Genomic DNA, 6,519 nt, shown 5'->3' with positions numbered 1-6,519 from the left:
AAACTGTTGCAGCCTCATTCCGGAAACTGACAAGCAGCGCATTTTTCGGGAATTTCGAAGCTTGAAAAATAAAAATGAACAGGACTGCTACTTGCAACCCTTGATATATCTCAAACCAATAAAGCGTCATCGAAAGAGGATTAGCCAGGATGAGTCAGGTAGACCTTCCAGAGGAAACACTTATGGATACAATGTTTCTACGTTACTCAAAAAAGTCAGTGTGTGCCGAGCTGCTTTTGAAATCCTTCACGGTATTACACCTGAAAGAGTTCGAAGATTGCGCTTGCTGTTGGCGAAAGGCAAGGTTCCAAACGATTTGAGAGGCAAATCATCTCCCGGAAACTCCAAGCCGGGAATTGTAATCGACCTAGTTAAACAACACATTTCCTCGTTTCCGGTAAAAATATCTCACTATATATCGGTCGAGAAACATTATTTAAGTGCGAAGCTTGATTTCACAATAATGTTCAATATGTTCCAAGAGCAACATCCAAATACAAAACTGGGCAACTCGTTTTACAGAAAAATTTTCAAGCAACATTTTTATTTATCGTTCGGTCGCCCTCAAGTGGATACATGTTGTACGTGTGAAGCACTTAACGTTGAAATCAAGAATCCAGTACAGAATGAAACAGCCAAACAAGCAGCTATCAATATAAAAGCTGTACATCTACGCCGAGCCAAGGTATTTTCTTCCCTTATGAGGGAACTTGGTGAACAATCCGAGGACAGCGTTGCAGTTATTGCCATGGATTATATGCAAAACTTGCGTTTGCCTAATATTCCCGTCCAGGATGCGTTTTATTTGAGACAGCTTATGGTAAATGTTTTCGGTATACACAATTTGAAGGATGGTACTGCTAAATTCTTCGTGTACCACAAAGGAGACAGCACCATGCAAGGGTCCAAACGAAGTGTGCTCATTTTTGATGCAGTACATCACAGAGAATCTGGAAAACGCTAAGAACCTCCACATATTTTCCGATTCATGCGCAGCTCAAAACAAAAATAACACGTTGGTGAGGATGTGTTCAGCTTTGGTCACCCTGGGGAAATTTGAATCCGTTGATCAATATTTCCCGATTAGAGGACATTCTTTCCTGCCATGCGACAGAGACTTCGCAGTCTTGAAGAAGAAGATCAATATGGTGGATCGTGTCTACACAGTACAGCAGTATGCAGATCTTATCAAATCAGCTTCCAAGAACGATAGATTTGAGGTGGAAATCGTTGAGGCAAAGAATATTGTAGACTTCAAATCCTGGTGGCCATTACACTACAAGAAAACGCCTATTTCGTTAGAAAGTAGTGGTCGGCAAACCGCAAAGGACCAAGAAGTGCACTTCAAGGTTTCGCAGTTCAACCAGCGTTATCACTCGAAAGGATTCAAGGACCTGATGGTGGCAAGAAATCATATACGTGACACCAACAGTAGTACTTTTCGGCTTTTACAATCTAAACCGGAACAATTAAGTCTCCCTGCCGATCCTGCATATCCAGGTGGAAAAACTCCGATCAATATAAAAAAAAATCGAGGACATCAAGAAGTTGAAAGTATATATTCCGGATGAAGATAATATCACCAGGTTTTATAACGAAATTTTGACGGATTGGCCTACACGTAACATGGAAGCTCGGGATGAACATGGTCAATAGTCCAATAAAAGCATTTAAAAATTATTTTTGCAAATAAACTTTATTATTACATGGCTCATATCCTTATTTTTAACAGCTGCAAAAAAAACTATTTTGAATATTACATGACTGTAAAATCAGGGGCTCAACAGCGCTAATGCTAAGCAGGTTGGTCTTCCAAGCCGGAGGTTGAGGATTCGAATCCGGCACTATTTTTTTGGTTGGAAATTCCTTCAACAGCCCTGTAGTATTAGCGGGTATTGCTGTGCTTGCCATTTGAATGCTTTTAAAAGGATAAAAACGCTTTGAAAAGGCACACACTAAGAACTGTGGAAGTGCTCAAAGTACACTAAGATGAGTGACAGACAAAGCCCCGTAGAACTATGTACTTTTCATACATTACGTAACGCAAAAAGTATTTCAAAATAACCTCTATCTCCCTCCATAACGAATTTTTGTATTCCTTATGCATTGAAAGTAATCTGAGCTTAATTAACACTCCTATACTCGCGCATTGGTCTGTCAGACCGAGAAATCAATAATTCGTTCATTTCTCAGAAAATATCAACACTACGACTTTGAGATTCTCTCTAGCTTCTTTATTCGTCATTCGTCATCGTTTAGCGTATCGCATGTATTGGTACAAAGGGAACGTGTGTCACTTTTTTAACACTTTCGGTCTGACACACCGACGCGAGTATAGGAGTAACTTTTTCATATTCTACAATATTGTTGAATGAAATGGATAAATTAATGTTAATGGCGTGGAATATATATTGCATATAATGCATAAGATCATTACCGGACTATTCTTGTTTGATTTCAGTCTCTTTTGTAACTGGATTGAACGGATCCATATATTAACTATTCGTCGATATATTCGTCGTTAGATTCATACGTTCAAAAGCAAAATATAAATATTTGACTTTCGTATAGGTATTCGCTAAATATAATATATACACACTTGTGATAAAAATTTCACTTGTGGAATAATTGTAAACAGTAAACTATAAACTAATCGGTGGCTTATGGCAATTTTTGAAAGTTACAGTTTCGGGGATATTTTTTTTATAATGGACATTATCGACAAGAAAACAAAAAAAAAGAAAAGGAAGTTCCTAGAAATCCTTTTATATCATCTTTTTAGGCCCCATCTAAAAAATGGCATTAATTTCTAGTTTACCAAAAATACAGAGACAAAGAATATTAGAAATATGCAAACTTTATATTCCAGAACCTTTATCATCTGGTAATTATCTAGAAGGTCGTTATACATTCTTCTCTTCGATAAAAGACCCGAAAAATACGCAACAACTGTATGAAATGTATTTCTGATTCTGTATTTCTGAGTAATTCTGATTCTTACTCCAATGAAACCACAATCGATTAATACGTTTTTATGTTGTTTTATAGCTCTTCATACTTCCATGAATTATATTCAGTTGCTTACTTTTAATTAATAACAGTGAAAAATTCGAATTTCGTTATTTGTGTTGGAGTATCAAAAATTACTCTGTTTTGAGGAGGCTGAATTAGATGACCATTAAAACATAATAAAGTTGAAGAAAACATTTTTTTTGAGTTTTTTCATTCAATCATACCCTCTTCCTCAAATAAATGCCAATAAAGCCTGGAAAATACACAATGGCAACATTACAGAGAAGTTCAATTTTCGGTCTGTGACACCGTGCGCGAGTATACGTGTTATGATTTTGCACGCGAGTACAGGAGGGTTAATACTTATTCAACCACCAGTCAAACGCGCCCTCCTTACCGTCACTCCTCCAGTGCAGAACATAATATATCATTAATCCCATTCTTACTTAGTATGAACATTATGAACATTAAAAGTACTTGGAATCGAATTGAATCACTTCAGAACCGCTAAATATACCGCTAATTTCTCGTTTGTTTGAGAAACCCCAAAAGTCCACCAACTTCGAAGCGTTATATTTTGAGTTTAACCTGTTATATTGATATGGTAGTGGGCCCAAATAATATGTTTTGGGTCTAATAATCGAACTTCATACCAACAAATTGGAGGACCAGGTCAAAATTTTGAGAAAAACAGTTTTTTGTCGTTTTCTTGCATGTGCGTCATATGGACTTATTGGGGGTTTCAAACAAACGATTCAATTGCTTTGTTTCGCAATGTTTCACAATCTAAAAGAACATTGAACTCATTTTGCATACAGGTCAAAAATATTTCTTCTCTGTTTTTGAAGCAATTGAAACGCAAAATGGCGCTAAAACGCTAAAATGAAGAGAGCCAGAAAAAGGTCACCTTGCTATCAAATTATCAGCGACACCTTTCATTTGATACTACTGATAATTCGATAGGATGTACCGTTACTGAGATACAAAGAGGGGTAGATTCAGGATCACCGGTCACGTTAGGACCACATTCCCCTATAGGATGGACCTTTGGAAGGGGAAGGGGAGATCTCAGGGGAATGTGAGAGGTATTCAGTGTAATAAAAACATGAAAAATAGTATATAGCTTGATACAATACGGTTAAATTCTTATTTAATACAACTTATTGATTGTGTGACGTGACAACGCTTGGTGGAGACTGTTTATTAGCACAGAGCGCGTTGTCACGTCACATAATGCATGCCGTCAAAATAGATGTTCTTACGAGTTTTTCGAAAAACTGAGTATACACGAATCTACGTTCTTCTTTCATTGACAAATCATAGAACAAAGTTTATTTGTATGTTTTGAAACGGAACTGAAAATACAACATTAATGTTCAAAAGTCGGAACCCGCAAAAAGACAGGTTTTGACACGTCACGAAAGTATTGGGGTGGCAACAAGCGAATTCTACTGCAAAATATTCTCCAACTGAAGATTCTTGTAGGAAATTTTCTCAATTTCACTTTAAAATCGTTTACCATTCGGAAATTGTATTATTTATACATGAAAACAGGAAAAAAACTGTTTTTAGTGAGTCAAACCGTTATCACGTCACGCTAGAATGGGTCAATAGCATTAAATCTGAGACAATTTGAGTGATCCCATGATCAACGCTATGATATTCAAATAAGTACAAGAATTATGAAAACTCCGTCACATGTCGAACATACTCGTCCAAAATAAAGCTAACAACATCTTTCTGATAGCGAATCTCATAAATTAAACGCCACATCAGTGTCTATTCAGATTGGAATGATAATGACAGCGATAGAAACAATTCACACGCAATTATAGCGCCGGGGCGATGACAATGCCTACTGATAATGATGTTGTCTCATCGCTGCTTAACGCGACCGGGGGGATGGCATGTTTGCTCGATAAGATATTTTTGATTAGCAAGTATTAAATTTGAGTCTCTCATCAGTCGCTTAACGATGTATCAATATCAAAAATATGCTTGGATGCAACAAACTTGCATCGCTTGATTTCAATTAATTTATTCCATTTGCAAGCAGTTCCCAGTCACGCTTTCGTGTACACACAAACTGTCAGGTTCTATGTGTGTCGTCGCCATTCTATTCTAATGCGAGTAAAATTCCTTCCATTCGAGCATCTTTTTCCCATCGCTTCGTTCTGGGAAAATCCCCACGCATTTGTCTCCCCGCGTTTTTGTTTGTTTGCTGATGTTCCTCCGGTTTGTCGTCACCATCGTCCCCATCGCTGGTGCTGCTGTTGTTTTAACGTCACATGAATGTAAACACAAACACACAAACACACTCATCAGAGGCATCGTTGAACTCCACCTTTTGATGGATAAACTCACACGACACCCCATCGTAGCGACCTTTCATAATTGCTGCTGCTGCTGCTGGCAGCTAATTGTCGGTCTCATCATCATCGGGTGAAAATGCGTGAGACTGTCACGAGAGCCTACTCTGCATACAATGGCCACGAGACAAATTTCCTCCCCCACACCACGCGAGATGTCTTCGACCCAACCAAGCCAAGGTGAATGACATCTGTCAACGCCGATCGAAATGCGACCATAATAAAGAATACAAAAATGTTACTGCAGCTGCTACAACAAAAAGTTCCTGCTCCAGGTGAGGCTCGAACTCACAACCCCGGCATCGCTCATAACAACAACATTCCGTGTTTACATCGCTTAACTTGCACTGCACACGGGTGCCGCGCGATTCGAACCCTCGCGGGTCTCTCCTCTCCATACAACGTGTACTGTCTTATAAGTACCGTGCGCTAACCAATTGCGCCACTGGAGCTGTGGATATCTCGCCCGCCAAACGCCAATGTGACTTGGGGGAGAAAAAGAAAGAGATGATGGGGGTAAATGAAAGCGGCAGATTAATACCACATTTCGCTTCAAAGCTCAGAAAGATCGGAGCAAACCACTTGACGGAATTTGTTAGTGTCGTGGGCGGAAGCAGCAAAGGGGGGGTTACCAATTAGTCATCGAAAAGTGAGATTCGCAGTTTTTTTTTGCCTCCCTTCTGCCGGCTTGGGTGTTTTCGAGGCATCCCAAAAATGTGATAATTAATCCCAACAATATGGGCGTTTTTCTGCAATTGGATATTTTTTCAATATTAATAAGAACTAATTTGTTGGTTTAGCTTCCTGTGTTTCAACTGTGTTTCAATTCAACTAATGTATTATTCGGTTTTGTCAAAGAAAACACTTCAGGCCGGATTCGTGCTGACATAGCTCCTGAATTTTCGCAAGCGATGAAGGAAACAAAATCAGAAGTAGAAATTAGACGCTTCTGAAACACATCAGGAACGCAAATGCATAGTTTTCCATTTCAAATTCATTTTTAATATCGAATAATCAGAAACATTGATTAGTTCAGTTTGGACCTCACTAAGATTACAATAATATTTTTCTTTCAATTCATTTATATCGAAGGCTTAATCCCCGATAGCTTTACAGAGCTAATAATTGTATGATTGTG

The 6,519-nt window shown here is 38.5% G+C and overlaps 1 non-coding gene across 1 annotated transcript; it reads right to left on the bottom strand.

Moving 5' to 3' along the window:
* Positions 1 to 5,648: 5,648 nt before the first annotated feature.
* Trnai-uau (transfer RNA isoleucine (anticodon UAU)) lies at positions 5,649 to 5,833 on the bottom strand. Its single transcript has 2 exons — positions 5,796 to 5,833; positions 5,649 to 5,684 (listed from the first exon to the last, which is right to left on the bottom strand). It is a non-coding gene; the product is annotated as a tRNA-Ile (tRNA).
* Positions 5,834 to 6,519: the final 686 nt, after the last annotated feature.

This window comes from Toxorhynchites rutilus, chromosome 3, assembly GCF_029784135.1.
Source record: "Toxorhynchites rutilus septentrionalis strain SRP chromosome 3, ASM2978413v1, whole genome shotgun sequence".
Classification (NCBI taxonomy): domain Eukaryota; kingdom Metazoa; phylum Arthropoda; class Insecta; order Diptera; family Culicidae; genus Toxorhynchites; species Toxorhynchites rutilus.
Note: the sequence above shows the minus strand (reverse complement) of the source record. Positions and strands in the feature narration are given on the sequence as shown.